The sequence below is a fragment of the Moschus berezovskii genome, chromosome 10 (assembly GCF_049115385.1).
Source record: "Moschus berezovskii isolate FMDL1 chromosome 10, NW_MosBer_1.0, whole genome shotgun sequence".
Classification (NCBI taxonomy): Eukaryota; Metazoa; Chordata; class Mammalia; order Artiodactyla; family Moschidae; genus Moschus; species Moschus berezovskii.
Window position 1 is genome coordinate 106,255,288 of NC_142469.1, and position 20,476 is coordinate 106,275,763.

The following is a 20,476-nucleotide window of genomic DNA, read 5'->3' on the forward strand; positions in this document are numbered from 1 at the left end:
TGCAAGCTACAGTCTGCAGGCTGAATCTGGCCACTGCCTGTTTCTGTAAATAAAGTTTATCAGGACACCGGCAGGCCCTTTGGTTTACGTGCCGTGGACGGTTGCCTCTGCCTACAACAATAGTATCGAGGACTTGCAACAGACACTCTACAGCCCTCAAAGCCCCAAATGTTTACTATCCAGGCTTTGCAGATAAAGTTGATCGACTCCTGGTTTAAAGTGGAAAGGGGTGGACTCTATCCCAGCTGTGGGGACTTTGAGTTTCTAAGACCGGCCATGTACGGTGGGAAGGGTCTATTTTGAGAAAGAAGTTCTTTCTTCAACCTCCAAAATTTTCAGGTGGGGCAGTAGAGTTATGTCTACTTTTTTTCCTTTGCTTGGAATAGCATTTTATTGGGTTTATGTCAATATGGTTTCAGAAGCTTTTGTGGCATCGACTTCTCAAGTAGTTTTTTCTAACCACGAAGCCATCGTTGTTGCTCAGTTGTGTCAGACTCTCTCTGACCCCATGGACTGCAGCACGCCAGGCTTCCCTGCCTATGACTAACTCCCTCAGCTTGCTCAAACTCATGTCCATCAAGTCGGTGATGCCATCCAACCGTCTCATCCTCTGTCGTCCCCGTCTCCTCCTGTCTTCAATCTTTCCCAGCATCAGGGTCTTTTCCGATGTGTTGGCTGTTCGCATCAGGTGGCCAAAGTATTGGAGCCATTTGGGTGAGTTAATAAATGCCTCTGTAAGAAGCATGTTACTGACTACCATGTCCAGCTGTCCTGGCAACCAGAGGCTGCAGCTGTGTGCAAGTGACAGCACAGAAGTGGACCTGGACCCAGAGCCAGTTAAGATAATGTGCAATGAGAGGGATTAGAGAGAACACGTGTAGAGGGAAAGAATCAAAAGAGAATGTGTTTAAAGGTACAGAGAACCCTGTTGACACATGGCAATAAATCTCAAACTCTTTCCTGTAATGATAGGGGTCTCCCTTAGACCAGGGGTCCCCAACCTTCAGGATCTAATGACTGATGATCTGAGGTGGAGCTGATGTAATAATAATAGAAATGAAGCACATGATAAATGTAATGTGCTTGAATCATCCCCAAACCAGCCCTTCCACCCTCAGTCTGTGGAAAAATTGTTCCATGTAACTGGTTTCTTGGGTCAATAAGGCTGGGGACCGCTGCCTTGGACTTTGTAAAACATGAGGGAGCAAAGGAGCATGGGGACTGAGGTGTTGATGGGGAGAAGAGGAGCAAGGATGGATGCAGGTGACACAGCACCCGGCTGGACCGGGAGCTGCTGGGAGGGCTCTGTGTGTGAGGAAACAGTCCAGCGGACCCTGTTATCTAGTCCCTTCTGTTCTTGGAACTTTTGGAAACAGAATAAGCCAGCCTGAGCCAGGAACCCCACCCATGGGCTGTGCATCCCGTCTGAAGAACAATGATGCGTGGTTAGCAAAGCAACACCAGCTCCTGGGAGGTGCCCATGAAATAAATGTTTAAAAGTTCATTTTGTGGGTGGAAGAATAGGTGATAAGGAAGACAGAGATAATTTTGTATGGCCAAAGGAACTGAGTAAGGACTGAAGTGCTTCCCAGGTGGCTCGGTGGTAAAGAATCCGTCTGCCAATGCAGGAGCCACAGGAGACCTGGGTTCAATCCCTGGGTGGGGGAAGATCCCTTGGAGAAGGGATGTGGCAACCCATCCAGTGTCCTTTCCTAGAGAATCTCATGGACAGAGGAGCCTAGCAGGCTATAGTCCACGCGGTCGCAAAGAGTTGGACACGACTGAGCGACTAAGCACATCTTAGCACATTCATTGGAAGGACTGATGCTGAAGCTGAAACTCCAGTACTTTGGCCACCTAAAGCAAAGAGCCGACTCATTGGAAAAGACCCTGATGCTGGGAAGGAGTGAGGGCAGGAGAAGGGGGCAGCAGAGGAAGAGATGGTTGGTGGCATCTCCGACTCGATGGACCTGAGTTTGAACCAACTCCAGGAGATGATGAAGGACAGGGAAGCCTGGCGTGCTGCCGTCCGCGGGATCGCAGAGTCAGGCACCACTGAGGGACGGAACAATAATAACGCAGAGTGCAGACAATAAGCAGGAAACATTCTAGCAAGTCACACAAAAATCTAAGAAAACGCTGGGCATGTTAAAAGCGTCATCCTTGGAGAGACAGAGTTTACGCGTGTGTTTTGGTAAAGCTGCTCCGGGAGAGATGGGGTGGTGGAGCGAAGCCCAGAGCAGCAGTGCTGCCTTCTCTCATGTAGAGCTCTGTTCGTGCGTCAGCCCCCGGAATGCTCACCATCCCTGGACACTTACTGCTGCCACCGTCCTCCTGGTGAGAGGAGAGCTCTGTCTCACGGGAGCTAATTGCCCGGCCTGTGGGAGAGGGGAAGGTGAGGCTGGGGTGCAGGCAGGCAGTCCCAGCAGGCCACCCCCCCCATCGTTTTGGTCACCTCAATGCATGCTAATTTAGGTGCGATTAGCTTCTTCACTTTGTATTGAGGTTGGTGTGGCAAGTGTGAAGAGCACAGACTTGGCAGTCTCCAGCCCTGAATTTATATTCCTGCTCAACCACTTACCAGCCGGGTGAACCTGGACATCTTACCCGTGTTATTTTCCCATTTGTTACATACAGATGCACAAATGCATCTCAGAGGTTTGATGTGAGAATTAAAGAAGTTACACTTATTAATTGCCTGGCACATAAATGCCCAGGCGATAATATTGTGCTTCTGTTCTCTTCATCTAAGTCCAGAGACTGCAGTTTTGTTTTGTTTTTTTTCTTGAAAATGTGGTGGGAACAAAAGAAGGCTGGGGGGCTGGAATCAGCAAGTTTTCAAGTGAGTTGAGAAGAGAAGTCATCCGTGTGAAGCATGGTGTTTGTCTACACCTCCGGGTCAAGAGGGCGCATGAGTGGATCTGGAGGCATGGGAAGTTTCTCAAAGGGGCTCTGTTTGGATATGAGTCTTTAGGCCGGATGTGGCTGTGGGTTAGTAGGAAGGGTCCTCGGAAAAGGGAACACCAGGGGGAGAGCAGGAGCAAAGTGTGGGCTTTCAGTGGAGAAGATGAGGTTTGGGCCGATAAGGGGACTCGCTGGAGTGGAGCCATTTTCAGGCTTACTGGGGTGAAGTGGTGGTTGCTGAGCAGTTGGTCTGATAATAGTGGGCAGGACGAAGCCTGGTAGGAGATACTGGGAGGCCTTCGTGGCAATCCCTGATGAGGCCATAAGAACCCGGCACTTAGAGACGTGAGAGGCAGAGCCAAAGCTGATGCATATTGGCAGGTGTGTGACTGACGGTGTGGAGAAGGGGGAGAAGGGAGGGAAAGCAGAGGGGCCCTTGACCGAGTGCAACCAGAGAGTGAGGGACAAGACGGCAATTGCTGGGGCTTCGGGAGAAAGAGCCTGGGCTGCCCTTGTTAATGAACTCGGAAGGTCTCAGTGATGCTTCAAATGTTGCTCCAAAGGCTTGTCTTTCCCATCTTTCAGTTGGTACCTGAAGGACCCGAGAACGGAGCTGTTCAGACTCTGACACAGTCACCAGGGAGTGTGAACATCTGGAACAACATTTCCAAATATCCGAGCAGCTTGAGTGTGCTGCCCTTCCTCGACCGGGACCCTCACTCAGCGGCTGGCCCACTCCTCGGAGTAACGTTCTCCTTAAAGGTACAGACATTTTTTTTTCTCCATGGCTGCCAACATATTGCTGCATAGTTTAGAGCCTGAGGACACCACGTTTTCACTCATACAGTCTCTGTGGAGCGGGAATGCAGGAGTAGCTCTGGCCCAGGGTCTCTGTGGATCGAGGTGATGGCCAGGGCTAGTCATCTCAAGGGTCCGCGGGAAGACCTGTGTCCATCCTCACATGGGTGAGCCCTCCACACGGTGCTGTTGTTCAGTCGAGAAGTCGTGTCTGACGTTTGCAACTCCATGGACTGCAGCACGCCAGGCTTCCCTGTCCTTCACTATCTCCTTGAGTTTTTTCAAAATCACGTTCATTGAGTCGGTGATGCCATCCAACCATCTCATCGTCTGCTGTCCCCTTCTCATCCCACCTTCAGTCTTTCCCAGCATAGGGGTCTTTCCCAGTGAGTCAGTTCTTCACATCAGGTGGCCAGAGCATTGGCACTTCAGCTTCAGCAGCAGCCTTTCCCATGAACATTCAGGGTTGGTTTCCTCTAGGATGAACTGGTTGGATCTCCCAGACTGCATCCCAACATGGTGGCATTTCCCTGAGTGTAAAAGAGGGCAGGGGGGAGTAATAAAATGGAAGCCACCATCTCTGACATCAGAAGGGATGTTTCATGGTTTCTGCCATGTCCTGTTAGAAGACAGTCAGCGGGTCCTGCCACACCCAAGGGGAGGGGGTGACCCAAGGGCGATGGCGCCAGGAAGTGGGGGCTAGTGGGACTGTTTCCAGTATGAGGGCTTCCCTCTCTACTTCCAAGCTGAGCTTGAAACAGTTCTGCTGTGTGATCATCATCATTCAAGCTATTCCCAATAGCCCCATATTAAGGTCCTACTGTGTGCAAAGCCAGAGTAAATCAGTGTTTGTTCTCATCTCACTGTGTTAGGAAGGGGAAGTTACCACTGGGGAGTCAGATCAAGTGCAAACCATTATCTTGTATGCTTTCACATGTAAGGGGAAAGGGCTTCCCAGCCTCCCAACGGAAGACACCTAAGACCCATGGGTTGTGGGTTCAACCTCTGGGTCGGGAAGATCCCCTGGAGGAGGGCGTGGCAACCCACTCCAGTATTCTTGCCTGGAGAATCCCATAGACAGAGGAGCCTGGCGGGCTACAGTCCATGGGGTCGCAAAGAGTCGGACATGATTGAAGTGACAAGGCACGCAAGGGGAAAAGTGATTCCTAATATTTTACATAAAGAAAGAGGGTGTCTTTGTCAAGAGAGAGTCCCCAAAGATACTGTTACTGAGAGGGTGATTTTCTACTTTTCTCTCAGAAACTCTGAACAAAAGATGTTGTCTCATGTGGATCTGTGCCATTTGCATCTGTCCCAATTCCTCTTTCAAAAATAATTAGTAGTTTATTTGTGGAGTTGGCTCCTAATTTGGTTCCTAAGGTCCTAAGCTGAGTTGAGGTTAGTGCCAGTTCTTTTCAACAGATCGTTTACTCCTATTAGTTTCAGAAATTGTTCTAAGTACCTTCAGAATCTCTTGTCTTTTTTGGTCAGCCATTTACATTGTTTTTGTTTTAGCTTCAAGTACATTCATGCATTTTAAAGAGTCTTTTAGATGCCTTGGGAATTTTTTCTTTTTAACCAAAAAATGCTTTGCATATTGTGAGTCTTCTTCACATTGTTTTAACCACTAAGAAGTTTAGAAATTAAATAATACTTTAAAAATAAAAATATCTTCTAAAAGTTTGAAAAAACGATGCATGGAAAGAAAGAAAATACATATTATATGTTGCTGTTGTTCAGTTGCTAAGCTGTGTCCAACTCTTTGCAACCCCATGGACTGCAGCACCGTTTCCTGGAGTCTGCTCCAATTCCTGTCCCTCAAGTTGGTGATGCTATCTAAGCATCTCACCTCTGCTGTCCTCTTCTCCATTTGCCTTCAGTCTTCTCCAGCATCAGGGTCTTTTCCAATGACTAGGCTCTTTGCTTCAGGTGGTCAAAGTAGTGGAGCTTCGGCTTCAGAGTCAGTCCTTCCAATGAATATTTAGGACTGATTTCCCTTAGGATGGACTGGTTGGATCTCCTTGCAGTACATGGGACTCTCAAGAGTCTTCTCCAGCACCACAGTTCAAAAGCATCAGTTCTTCGGTCTCAGCCTTCTTCATGGTCCATCTCTCACATCCATACGTGACTACTGGAAAAACCACAGGTTTGCTTATACGGACCTTTGTTGGCAAAGTGATGTCTCTGCTTTTTGAAATGCTGTCTGGTTTGCTATAACTTTCTTTCTAAGGAGCAAGCGTCTTTTAATTTCATGGCTGCAGTCACTGTCCACAGTGACTTTATATGTGGTTCTCATCAAACTAAACTTGAGTCAAAATTCTGTTCCCAGTTTATGGAGGTTCCTTGAAAATGCTCATTTTGCTTACCATGCACCTTCTCAGGTGAGATGACTTTTCATTATTAACTATTGAATAAACCTAATAAATTTCCCTCAGCAAAGGTCACCCTTAATTATCAGGGCTCACCTAATCAAGAGTCTCTCTCTCTCTTTGTGTTAAAGTAGCTGATTGTCCAAAAACACGTGCATAATAGCCTTTGCTTTGCTCTTTTCCTTTGCTTTGCACTTTTCCACCGGAGGTAATCAATCACCCTGTTTCTTTGTTTTTCAAATGAGAATATTTTAACTTTCAGCGATTCAACCACCCTGGGCAGACTACAACAGGGGAATGTTTGATACTTGCAAAGCTTTTTCAGATCCTTAAATCCATGATATTTTGTAAAAGCAGGTTATTTCCTAACTAATTTTAAACTTTTTACCTTAATGAGAAATCAAGTTTGTGTAGTCTATTTGGGCTTCCCTGGTGGCTCAGACATTAAAGCACCCACCTGCAATGCAGGAGACCTGGGTTTGATTCCTGGGTCAGGAATATCCTTGGAGAAGAAAATGGCAACCCACTCCTGTATTCTTGCCTGGAGAATTCCATGGACAGAGGAGCCTGGTGGGCTACAGTCCATGGGGTTGCAAAGAGTCAAACACCACTGAGCGACTAACACACACACCGTCTATTTGAACTCTGAGTTCATTTCCTAGATCTGAGAGTTGTACACAAGAAGGCAGATAACCCAGTGCCTGTTCCCACAATATCAGAGAAAGCAAGGTTTTTTAGGCCCACAGGGGAATTGTGCTGAGGGCCTGCTGGGCTCGAGTTAGGACAGCTGCAAGTAAGTCGACACCATTTGGGCATGGCCTCAGACCCGCAGCTGGCCTGGGCTTTGGGATGTAGCAACAGACAAACTCCAGCAGCACTGGTCCAGCTCTGGAAAATCCTGGGCACCCGGGACAAATGTTTGAGGGAACAACTGGCTTGAAAGAATAGACCGTCTGACACTCCCAGCTGTGCGGGCATTTGTGAGAACGTCCCCGTGCGAGCATGAGAGGCAGGGGCAGCTGTTGCCTGGGGCTTAGATTTCAAACCAAAGTAAATTGCTGGCTCCAGGACAGGATTTTGATCATATACGGATTTGTTGAAGTTCAGCTGTTGACTTCTTTGGGGTGGGACTTTGGACACCAATCCCAAAATCTCCTGTGATGTCAGGCTGTGCCAGCTCACAGCAGAGCCCATCCAGTGGCCCCTTGGTCCCGGCAGAGGCTGGAGGCATGGCTTTCGTACCTGGGCAGGTGGTGGCCGTAGCACCTGTGTGGCGCCTAATTGTCAACAAGCTCTACCTATGTGTGTGCTGAGCATCCCAGCTGTTGTGGCTGTTCAGTCGCTCAGTCGTGTCTGACTCTTCATGACCCCATGGACTGTAGTCCACCAGGCTCCTCTGTCCATGGGATTTCCTGGGCAAGTGTATTGGAGTGGGTTGCCATTTTCTCGTCCAGGAGATCTTCCTGACCCAAGGCTTGAACCCGCATATCTTGCCTTGGCAGGCAGATTCTTTACCACTGAGCCAGCAGGGAAGCCCTTGTATCTAAGTTAGACAACTTCTTTAGAAGACTTGCAAAGGATAGAAAGGGGACTTCCCTTTATTAGATGACAGAGTAAAGAAGTCTTGCCTCCTCTCTTTAAAAAAAAAAAATCACATGAGGGCAGTCAGGAGAATAAGAAACACATGTGTATGCCCCAGCTTTGGCCAAACTGTGAGATCTGAGTAACCTAAAATGCAGTATATAAAGAGTGCATTGAAGGTCAAAGATGAGTTTAGGCTTTGGGGAAAAAACCATCAAACTAGACAAACATAGACAATTAAAGTAGTAATCAGTGCAACTTATAATGAAGAGATCACAGCACATCTTTGTATCAAATCAAACAGCATCCATATTTTAAAAATTAAACAAGTAAATAAATATGAAAAGAAAAATACAAGGAGAAATAGACAAATTCATGGGTAAAGATTCTTTGATTTATTTTCCCATTTCATCACAGATCAAACAGACAAAAAATATTTAAGAGGGCACTTTTTATTAAGATAAATCAATGCTATATCCTTAAAATAGAATATATCTCACAACATTATAAATCAATTATACTTCAATAAAGATTGTTTTAAAAAAGAGTATATCTTCTTTTCAGGTGTCACTAAAATGTTCACAAAATTTTATAAAAAATTGCATAATTTCCAAAGAGTAAAAATAGTAACATTCTCTAATCTTAATGAAACAAATTAGATATTAAAAAGGAAAAATCCATATCTGTTAATTAAGAATAAAGCAGTAATGTAAGCCATGATGATAATAGCAAAATATATACCTTGTAAGCTGGAGAAGGAAATGGCAACTCACTCCAGTATTCTTGCCTGGAAAATCCCATGGATGCAGGAACCTGGTAGGCTTACAGTCCATAGGGTCGCAAAGAGGCGGACATGACTGAGCGACTTCACTTCACTTCAAGCTACTTCTGAGGGAAAGAAAATGAGAACTGAAACTGGAGGAAACCTGAAAATAAGAATACTAAACTCCACTTAGAAATTATGAAGCAAAAAACTGCAGGCTTGAGTACTGTTTAAGGATTTCAACATATGCACCAACATCAGAGGAGGATGACAGTAAATGATGAAGGCAATGTAGGAAGTAGAAAAATAATCTCTTCAGGGTGGAGATTAGAAATGAGGCACTCTGTGCTCTGGGAAAAACTGGGCGAATAGGTCTTCAAATAGTTGTATTTTCAGTAGATGATTATATAAGCGCAATTCTTCAGTTCAGTTCAGTCGCTCAGTCGTGTCCAACTCTTTGCAAACCCATGAATCGCAGCACGCCAGGCCTCCCTGTCCATCACCAAACTCCCGGAGTTCACTCAAACTCATGTCCATCGAGTTGGTGATGCCATCCATCCATCTCATTCTATGTCGTCCCCTTCTCCTCCTGCCCCCGGTTGCAAAGAGTTGGACATGACTGAGTGACTGAACTGAACTGAAAGTCCCAAAGGCTATGATTTTTCCAGTGGTCATGTATGGATATGAGAGTTGGACTGTGAAGAAAGCTGATCGCTGAAGAATTGATGCTTTTGAACTGTGGTGTTGGAGAAGACTCTTGGGAGTCCCTTGGACTGCATGGAGGTCCAACCAGTCCATCCTAAAGAAGATCAGTCCTAGGTGTTCATTGGAAGGACTGATGCTGAAGCTGAAACTCCAATACTTTGGCCACCTCATGCGAAGAGTTGACTCATTGGAAAAGCCCAATTCTTATATCTCCTCAAATCTAGAAAAGCACTAAAATTCCGCATAGTGGTGACCGCCCCTCGTGACTAGCAGCAACCTTCTGCAAAACATGTGCTCACCCTTCACCAAAGTCACATATATGCTGACATTCCCCCTACCTCTTTGGAGCAGTTTCTCAAAACTATCTGAGGTGTTATCTCCTGGGCTATAGTCTTTACTTTGCTCCAAATAAAACTTAACTCACAACTCTGAGGTTATGCATTGTTTAAAAGTCAGCACAAGTAAGATGAAATTAAAGAATCTTAACAAATGATCTGTTTCTGCATAAATAATTTCAGACACTAAAATAAAAGTGAAGAGGGCTTCCCTGGTAGCTCAGCTGGTAAAGAATCTGCCTGCAATGAGAAAGACCCGAAAATAGATGATTTGCCAAAACTGACCCCCCAGAAGGAGACGTTTAAAGAGATGAGTTATTGTAGGTGAAAGCTGTCAAGAGCAACCTTTTGAGAAAAGCATCAGGTTCAGATGATTTAATATAGAAATTCTACCAAAAACTTAAGAAGCATATCATTTCAACATCATTAAGGTATTCTAGAGCATATCAAAGGAATACATGGACAATTTCTGAATTATTTTTATTTTATGAATTCAATATTATCTTGCCAACTTTAACAAAAATAAGATACCAGAAGAAAACTATAGATGGAATAATCTTTGCAGATGAACAGTATTAAGAAAACAATCCAACAACACCATAAAATAATAAAATAAATGAAGTAGAATTATTTCAGGAACTGGTGGTTATTCTCTTTGGAAGCCAGGTAAACCAATTTTAAAATTTCTAAGGAAAAATAAAGACACATTTGAAATGGGAGAATAGAGAGGGGGCATACTCCTTGTATTTAAAATGACATGGTTTACTGTATAAATAGATTGATCAATGTAATCAAAACAGGTCTAAGCACTTTAGATATTTTGTATATTATAAAAGTGAGCTTTCAAGTCAATTGGGAAAATGTTGATATTCAGTAAAATAGCACTGGAGTAATTATAGTACAACATCTGGAAGAAATTAGTTTAATTTCTTATTTTCCATCCAAATAAGATTCAAATGAAAAAAAGTTATATGCACAATAATAAAATTATAAAAATAGATGACATGGGAAGACCTTTTTAAAAAATAATCTTGGCACAGGAAAATTCTATAAATTTGACTCCAAATCCAGAAGCTATATACCAAAAACAAAGGACTGATATATCTGGTTACATAAAACGAAAGAAAATTATCTATAGCAAAAACATTACATATGACATAAAAATAAAAAATTATTGCAACATTTCACAAAAAATTCACTTTCTTTAATACATGAAGAGCATTTACAAATCTATAAGAAAGTTATCAGCAATTCATTGGAAAAATGGGCCAAGAATAAGATCTGTCACAGTGAAAAATTTAAGCAGCTCTTAAAATTAGAAAAGCTGTTCAATCTAGCTCATCAAAAATATTCAGATTAAATCTAAAAAGAGGTAACATTTTTCAGCTAACAATGACCAAGAAGTTTGGCATCACAAGGATTTTGCAATGATGTGCAATGATGTGGAGAGACAGGCGCTAATTGCTTTGGGGAGTATTTGTATCTCTCATATAGAACGGATAGATCATGTCCATCAACATTAAAAATATGCACGCATTCTAGGAACTAAGAGTAGCCGTCCCCACTTCTAGGAATTTATCCTACACACTTTCTCATACTTAACATAGAGATAGCACATGTACAAGGATATTTACTACAATGCTTTTTTATGGCAGCAAAAGAGTGTTATCAGATCGAGGTCCATCAATAGAGAAATAGGAAACCGGCTAATGGTACATCCATGTAAGAGAAGACTAGGCATTGTTAGAAAGAAAGCAGCGGTTTGCAGGTATGATCGCCAAGAAATGTTAAGTGAAAGCAGTGAGGGAGCAGTGTTTTTTGTGTGCCACTATCTTTGTAAGAAAATGTGTATGTGTGTGTGTGTGTCTGAGAGAGAGAGATGGAGGGAGAAAGCTGATTATTTCTTTGAAATGACTCTTAAGAAACTGGGAGCAATGGTGGTTCTGGGTGTGGAAGGAAGGCTAGGTTTTCATTGACTCTGATCTTGTACCTTTAGAATGAAGCATGTACACACATTACCCATTGACGATAACCACAAAATAAAGGTCTAGAAAAGTTATTTCATAGTACCTCTTAATGTTTATTGCCAGAATTAAGACGCTCTTTGTTATGCTTCAAAACAGGCTGTACTTTTAACACGTATCTTTATGTTTGACCATCTGTAGAAATAGAAAACCTGTCAGCAACCTTTGAAAGATGCTAGTCTGAACATAGTATTGCTTTAAAATTCCTCCCTTTTCTCCCTAAGGTAGAGTGCAGTTCCAGTAGCCTATAGGGAAAGTCAGACTTCCCTGGTGGCTCAGACAGTAAAGAATCCGCCTGCAATGTGGGAGACTTGGGTTCGATCCCTGGGTCAGGAAGATCCCCTGGAGAAGGGCACAACCACCCACTATTCTTGCCTGGAGAATCCCATGGACGGAGGAGCCTGATGGGCTACACTCCATGGGGTTGTGAAGAGTTGAACACCACTGAGCGACTAAGCACACATGGGGGGAAGGCCAGCACACCCACGCCTTTGGCTTAGCTCTGCAGTATCACCTCCCAGCGTCCCCTGCTCCTCTAGCTCCAGCTCCCAGAGAGGGTGACCTCACCCCTCATCTCCATGCTCCTCCCAGTCCTCTAGCTCCCACGGCCTGGCCGGTCTGCAGCTCCTACTGTTTTCCCCTTTCTATGTCGTTCCTCAAGATGGCCCTTGAAGACTTGGCTCACCTGTTTCCATCCCCGGGGCCTCACTGGAATCCCATGTTGCGCTGTTGGCTCCTGCTGTTCCCGTTACCCCGTTGGTCTAAGCTTCCTCCTAGACCAGGGCTCCTTCGGGACAGACGCTGTGTGCCCTTTGCCCCTCCAGGCCCGTGGACACAGCAGGCGTGAATACCTGCGCTCAAGCGGAGAGCGGCCCCAGGGGGCGCGGGGGAGCATGTTACTGATGGCTGAAGGGCCTGGTGAGGCTGGGTGGGGAAGGGCGGCCCATGGGCCGCTCCACCTGTCTGCCTGCGCCAGCAGCTGAGACCCCAGGGTGCTGGGGCTCTTGCTTGTCATCCCTTGCGGGGCCCTGTCCAGGCTGGGGTGGCTGGAGCGCTGGGAAGGGGCTCCATGTAGCACCCAGAGTCCTTGGCGTTGAAGCCGGTCTCCTCCCTGCTCACAGGAGCTTCTTTGCGCCTGCCACCCCTCTGAGCCCGCGCTCCCTGACCCAGCATCTCAAAGTGCCCTCACTGGCACCCTCAGCTAGCGGCCAGAAACGCCTTGGCACGGGCTCTGCTTGGAGCTGAGGAATTCGGGCCTCTGTGTCTGCTTCCTAAGACTGTGTGCTTCCTGGACCCCGCTTCAACCCTCCACAATCAGCTGTGTCCCGAGTGCAGTGCCAGCGACCTTCGGGCGCTCTTCACTGGGCCCGCTCCCCGCCCCCAGTGCCTGCTGAAAGTGTCTTTGCTGCCTTTCCTACCTCTGGCTCCTGTATTTCTCTCCTCTCATCTGTTCTCTGCTTGGTGACTCGACTCATCTTCCTGAAGAGCAGCTCCGAGCACCTCCTTCTCCCGCTGTAACCCAAGAGCTTGCTCAGGGTCAGGCTCCGTAGAGTGGCCGATGGCGTCCTCTCCAGGCGTGTCACGAGTCTCTCCCTCTTCAGCTTCGGTGCCTTGAACATCCCAGGCATTCTTGCTCTGCTCCCTCCCCGTATATGCCCTCATCCAGCCTCGGCCCCACAAGTGCGGGTTCACGGCTCTCTCTGTGCTCTGTGCACCGTCTGCATCTTCTCTGACGGCCCTCCCTGCACTTGTGTTGTGTGATGATCATCTCTCTACACGGTAAGTCAGGGAGGGCCGGAAGGTGGGGTTTCCGCCACTTGCTTCCTTGGTCACTAGCAGGAGTCTGGTGTATCATGTGTGTGAGTGCTAAGTCGCTTCAGTCATGTTTGACTCTGCAATCCTATGGGCTGTAGCCCGCCAGGCCCCTCTGTCCATGGGATTCTCCAGGCAAGAATACTGGAGTGGGTTGCCATGGTCTCCTTGAGGGGACCTGTGTCTCTTACGTCTCCTGCATTGGCAAGCAGGTTCTTTACCACTGATGCCACGTGACAAGCCTCTGGTATCACAGGGATCAACTCATCTTTGCTGAATCAATCAATAAATCAAAGTGTATAACATCCCCAGCCGATGCAAGGAAGTAATAATGTTGGAATCTTTGACTCTGATGGGGTGGAAACAGAAGTATAGAAGAGTCAGAAGGCAGATGATTTGAAAAGAATAATTTTTCCTCTTAAATATTCTTGTCCATGGCTGCTTAAACATTTCTATCTAAGCCGTCTCGTGTTTTTCCCATCTAAATTATATATAACCTTATTGTAATATTAATATTATAGTGTTACACAAAGCAATGTAATGTTATACTAACATTAAGGGAAGTTTTAAACAGAAAGATTTTACCCATAACCTCCCCAAAGTATACATTTTTTGTCATTACTTTCTTTTTTTTGTTTGCTCTTGTTTATACTTATCCTTCCATAATCATAATAATGCTTTCTTTCTTCTTGCTTATTTCATGTTTTACCATAAACCTTTACCCTTTATTGTGTATTTTTGAAGATAAGGAACAAATAGAACCTTAGCTTCCTCTGTTTCAAATGAAGTAAGCTTGAAATCACTAAGGTTGTCTCAAGGGTCTTAGTTTCCATTAAGTTAATCACTGTAGCTGCTCATCTCTGGATTCTTTCCAGACCCAAAACATTCCTCAAAATACAGAAACAAAAGCTACACCCAAGTACATTCTGATCCCTTGTTTTCCATCTTTGCAGAGTAATTTGTTTTGTTCAGCTGTCATCTCATTGCAGGGTGTGTCCTATTTTAAGAAAGGACAGTGTTTGAAAATCCAAAAATTACAGTACAGATTAACTGAAAAGCAATTTTTATTCACAAAATGTTCTTTGTTTTTAAAAGGATTTACTGTAATCTATTTTTAAATAGCAAAACTTCTGATACATGTAAAACAGATTTGATTGAAACATCAGAATTTACATATGCCTCGAGGAACAAAATTGCTGTGTACAAGGAGGGGCACTTTCACTGTCAGAGACAAGTCTCCACATTTTTCCCAGGTGCCCAAGGGCCTGCCATTCTCAGCTCAGAGTGGAGCCTTTCAACCTAATTAGAAGGCCTGGGTTGTTCTTAGCTCAAGACAACCATGGGAGAGAGTTTAGTTCTTGATGTAGGACTTGCTGGTTTTACAGTGTTACTCATTAGACACAGGAATAATTGCTTCTTAAAATTTTCATTTAGCATACAGGAAAGTTAATAGAATCCTTCAGTGTCTCATAAGGCTGTTTAATGAACTGAACTGAATGAAATACTGTATGGGTCTATGGTATTTGTATAGTTAGATTATCTAATAATATGCCTTCTATTTGTTCAGTATGAAAATTCACTATTTATTGTAATCATTCACCTCTTTTCACCTTTCTTTCAATATTAAAGTTTAGATAACAGTTGACACTTCACATGGAAAAATTACTACTTTTTAAATTAATGAATATTGTAATTCAGTTCAGTTCAGTCGCTCAGTCGTGTCTGACTCTTTGTGACCCCATGAACCGCAGCACGCCAGGCCTCCCTGTCCATCACCAACTCCCGGAGTTCACTCAAACTCATGTCCATCGAGTCGGTGATGCCATCCAGCCATCTCATCCTCTGTCGTCCCCTTCTCCTCCTGCCCTCCATCTCTCCCAGCATCAGGGTCTTTTCCAGTGAGTCAGCTCTTCATATCAGGTGGCCAAAGTATTGGAGTTTCAGCTTCAACATCAGTCCTTCCAATGAACACCCAGGTCTAATCTCCTTTAGGATGGACTGGTTGGATCTCCTTGCAGTCTAAGGGACTCTCAAGAGTCTTCTCCAACAGCACAGTTCAAAAGCACCAATTCTTTGGTGCTCAGATTTCTTTATAGTCCAACTCTCACATCCATACGTGACTACTGGAAAAACCATAGCCTTGACTAGACGGACCTTTGTTGGCAAAGTAATGTCTCTGCTTTTTAATATGCTGTCTAGGTTGGTCATAACTTTCCTTCCAAGGAGCAAGCGTCTTTTAATTTCATGGCTGCAATCACCATCCGTAGTGATTGTGGAGCCCAGAAAAATAAAGTCAGCCACTGTTTCCCCATCTATTGCCATGGAATGATGGGACTGGATGCCATAATCTTAGTTTTCTGAATGAGTTTTAAGCCAGTTTCTTCACTCTCCTCTTTCACTTTCATCAAGAGGCTCTTTAGTTCTTCTTCACTTTCTGCCATACGGCATATCTGAGGTTACTGATATTTCTCCCAGCACCTTGATTCCAGCTTCTGCTTCCTCCAGCCCAGTGATTCTCATGATGTATTCTGTATATAAGTTAAATAAGCAGGGTGGCAATATACAGCCTTGACTTACTCCTTTTCCTATTTGGAACCAATCTGTTGTTCCATGTCCAGTTCTAACTGTTGCTTCCTGACCTGTATACAGGTTTAAGAGGCAGGTTAATAATATTTTATAAAAGTACTGGGTTCTTAGAGGGTTTCCCTGGTGGTTCATCTGATAAAGAATCTGCCTGCAATACATGAGACCTGGATTCGACCCCTGGGTCAGGAAGATCCACTGGAGCAAGTCATGGCAACCCACTCCAGTATTCTTGCCTGGAGAATCCTGTGGACAGATGAGCCTAACTGGCTACAGTCCATGAGGTCACAAAGAGTCAGACATGACTGAGTGACTAAGCACAGCACAAGTTCCTAGAATTTCTTCAGACAAGCAAACTTGCTTTATGGGGAAGATTTATAGGCTTATGGATGAATTTTTTGATGAATTTGTTGGGAAAGGAAGTGAAAAAAATTCACAGAATGAAAAAATATTTGTACATCTGTGTATCTGTATAAAGATCTATTATTCAGAACATATAAAAAATCCTTACCACAATAAAAAGGCAAATAACTCAAATAAAAATTGGGCAAAAATTTGAATAGATATTTCTACACAATAAGGAGATGGCAAGCAAACTCATGAAATAGTAGTTCAATATCACTGATGTGAAAGTCGCTTAGTTGTGTCCAACTCTTTGCAACCCTATGGACTATACAGTCCATGGAATTCTCCAGGCCAGAATACTGGAGTGGGTAGCCTTTCCCTTCTCCAGGGGATCTTTCCAACCCAGGGATTGAACCCAGGTCTCCCGTATTGCAGGTGGATTCTTTACCATCTGAGCTCTCAGGGAAGCCCAACACCATTCATCATTAGGAAAATAAAAATCAGAACCACAGTGATATACCACTTCCCACTCACTAGGATAGCAGACCTCACCTTCATCATCTTCATGATTGTTATCAGGCGAGTGCTGGTGAGGCTATGGAGAAAGTGGAGCCCTCAGACCGGGATGGGAAATGATGCAGGCACCGTGGGGAGTTTAACAGTGTAGCAGTTCCTCAGAAAGAATCACTACATGAACAGCAATTCCACTGCGACTGCTACTGGCTATATAACCGAGAAATGAAAGCACGTTTATACATAAACCTGTATGGAAGTGTTCACTATGAATATTTCATGAATGTTCATTAGCAGCGTTATTCATGACAGGAAAAGAAAGAAAGAAAGAAGAGAAGTTTCGCTCAGTCATGTCCAACTCTTTGCGACCCCAGGGACTGTAGCTGACCAGGCTCGTCCGTCCATGGGATATTCCAGACAAGAGTACTGGAGTGGGTTGCCATTTCTTTGTCCTGTTCAAATGTCCATCAAGTGATGGATGGGTAAGTGTGTGTGTGTGTGTGTGTGTGTGTGTGTGTGTGTGTGTGTGTGTTAGTTGCTCAGTTGTATCTGACTGTTTGGGGCCCCATGGACTATCATCCACCAGGCTTCTCTGTCCATGGGATTTTCCAGGCAAGAATACTGGAGTGAGTTGCCATTTCCTTCTCCAGGGGGTCTTCCCAGCCCAGGGATTGAACCCAAGTCTCCTGCACTGCAGGCGAATTCTTTACGAGCTGAGTCACCAGGGAAGCCCTATGATATGTGAATTATATCTTAATTTTTTAAGAAGCCAGAGGAAATAAGACTTGTTAAAACACTTATAGATACCATAAGCAGAAAGGATGTTTATAAAGAAACTGACCTATATGAGCTAAGAAGATGAAGAAATAAAATGAAGCATTCTCTACTCAAACTCACACAATACCCTCTTAAAGCTGAAGCTAAAGAAGGACCAAAGTCAATAGTCAAAGGTCCGATAGAGAAAGGACTCATCATGCCAGGTACCAGTTCTTACAACACCCCACACTCCTGGTGATACAGTACAGCCAACAACAACAGCAGCAACCAAATCAAGCGCAGAGGGAAAAACAAAACCCCCTACTGCTTAAAGACGTAAGATTTCTTTAGGACCCCTGGACCGTAAATAGAATAGTCATCCCCTCCTTCCGTGTAGTCCCAAACACAAATGCTGGTTTGTCTCTGTTGCCTACTGAGAGTGCGTGTTTTAAATCTGTGCACCGTGTTTGCTCTCTTCCACAGTGCCTTATATCAGTATAGCAAATGTTGGTTTGCTTCTCCTGGGAAAATCGACAACATGCGTGTCTACACCGTTTTGCCGCAAGGATGAACTGAAACAGTATCAGTTTTTCTCAACTCTGACCTCAAGAACCTTAAATTTCCCTGTGATTCTATTCCCATATGATATGTTGATGACCTTTTGTTGTATTGGAAAGATGAGGTAAGCTCATAAACTTTAAGACAGATTCCATCTGTCTACTTACTGTTTTTTAGCTCAGAAAGGGCAGAAGGTTTTCGAAGAGAAGTTACAATTCTGTTACAGAAACTTCCTTACCCAGGACATGCTGTAATCCTACGGAGGTCAATGCTTTATTTATCGCAGACTCCTGAACCTTCAAAACGTGTGCCCACCAGTCACTAAGACACAATTCAGGGGTTTTCTGGGTCTCACTGCAGACAGAGGTTTCCCAAATTCTCTGAAATTGTGATGCTGTGAAGTGACTTAAGTCCTGGGTAACCAGTTACCTGTTCCCAAACCCTAAACATTAACAGGCTTTCTGTGAGTCAAAATTAGCCTTTTATCAGCTTCCCACTTGGTGCCTGTGGAATCGTTTTCACGTATTTTTACGTGAGAGACAAAGCCCTTCACGTTCTGATGCAGCTTCATGGGGATCATTGGTCACCAAGAGCTGTGTGGTGCTTCTCTTGCCCTGGTGGTGAAGTCCTACCACACAGTCTCTGAGCTGCGGGCACTGGCTTGGCTTTGGGGTCCCCTCTGATTGTGTTGGTCTTTCATGGAGTGCGTCCTTTGTTTATCACTAAGACAAGATGGCATGATGTTTCTCAGCAAGCAGGCTTATATCTTACAAAATTTGGTTATTTTTCCAGTTTCTCACATATTTCCATGCATTTTTCCTGTGAATCTTACTTTGTTTCTCTACTGCTTTAAAGAAGGAGAAAACTTTGACTCCATAATCTCCATCTGTGAACTGTCTATACCCTGAATATATTTATGAGAAGGCCCCCAGAAACCTCAGACTTACTCTTGGTTGTTAATGGGTCATTTCTTAAGACTGAAACAGGGAAATAGCAGAAGAGTTAAGCTGATAATCTTACTTCACCCAGAAGGGCAGAATGAAGATGATAAGTTTGACATACGCACTGGAAGTAGCTATGCTTGTGGGATAATCCATGATTTTTGACTGCTTTGTAAACAGAGAGCATTCTTAAGCTTAGTGGGAATCCTGATTAAGAGTGGGCAGCAAATCAAAGAGTGTATGTGTGCTCTGAGGCTGTTGCAAAGTAGATGCTCCTACAAAGGGGATGCCACGAGGCTGAAGGCAGTGCCCTCGCTGGCTATTGGTCAGAAAGGCGGCCCCCACTTGGATTCAACCCTCATAGAATACCAGGAAGCCAAGTCTTTGGAGAGACGTGCAGAGGCTCTAATAGAAGGCAAGACATTAGCTCCAAAGTAAGAAGATCTCAAATAGAAGCTTTCAAACTTTTTTTTTTTACATAAAACTACCCATCCTAGGATAGAAAGATGGCTAATGTGTTCAGTCAACACTGATGGAGAAATGTCACTAAAATTGTCAAGGTTGGTGGGCACTCTGAAGCATGTATTTCGTTTGTCACCAGCGGAAGTTTGGTGCAACGGTAAGTGTGAGTAAAGGTGGGACATGAGTGAGAACCCAAATCTCAGGGCTCTTTTGCTCATCTCCAAGTGAACGTCCTGCAGCTGTTCTCTTCAACTGAGTTTGAATGTATCTTTTGAACACTGATTATTTTTAGGATGGACGGAAGCCTTTCCTTTCTGAAATGCTGTAATTCTTTTTTTATCAATCGGAGGATAATTACTTTACAATGTTGTGTTGGTCTCTGCTATTCAACAACGTGACTCAGCCATAAGTGTGTATATATCTCTCTCCACTCCCTCCCATCCCGCCCTCCACCCCGCCCCCGCCGCACCCCCGGGTTCGATCCCTGGGTTGGGAAAATCCTCTGGAGAAAGGAACTGCTACCCACTCTAGTATTCTGGCCAGTCATCATTTTAAAATATACAAATTCAGTGGTTTAGTACATTCACTAAGATCTCCAATCTTAAGGAAAGGAAGAAAGGAAGGAAGGAACAAAAACAAGGAATCTCCTAGAAAAGAAGAGAGAACAAAAAGAACTCTAAAATTCAAATTAGCAGAGCTCGGAGGGCTTCTAAAACTTCCATGATCTAAGGGATTGCCACTGAGTTCCATGACAATGGGGTCATCTGCCTCCAGGACTCATGGTCTCTTTGCCCAGGAATTAGTAACAGGATGGCTCAGGTATTTGCGAATATCACTTACAATTCTCAGCTCTACACTGCGGCAGTAGACATGGTCAACTGCTGCAGGAATTCACGCAGTGCACCAGCTGTGTTAACAGGTACAAGCAGCTTTTCCTCATTATCCTCTTAAACAAACTTTATATTCTAATATCCAGAAACCCAGTCTTCCGAAAGAGACATTAAATGGAGATGATCCCCAAAGTCCA

The 20,476-nt window shown here is 44.4% G+C and overlaps 1 long non-coding RNA gene across 1 annotated transcript in view; it reads left to right on the forward strand.

The window, feature by feature from the left end:
- The window catches only part of LOC148776378 (uncharacterized), a 99,482-nt gene that overhangs the window by 25,375 nt on the left and 53,631 nt on the right, over positions 1 to 20,476 (forward strand). Inside the window, exon 2 of the long non-coding RNA XR_016038504.1 lies at positions 3,490 to 3,666. This is a non-coding gene — a long non-coding RNA (uncharacterized LOC148776378). The remainder of the gene's footprint in view (positions 1 to 3,489; positions 3,667 to 20,476) is intronic.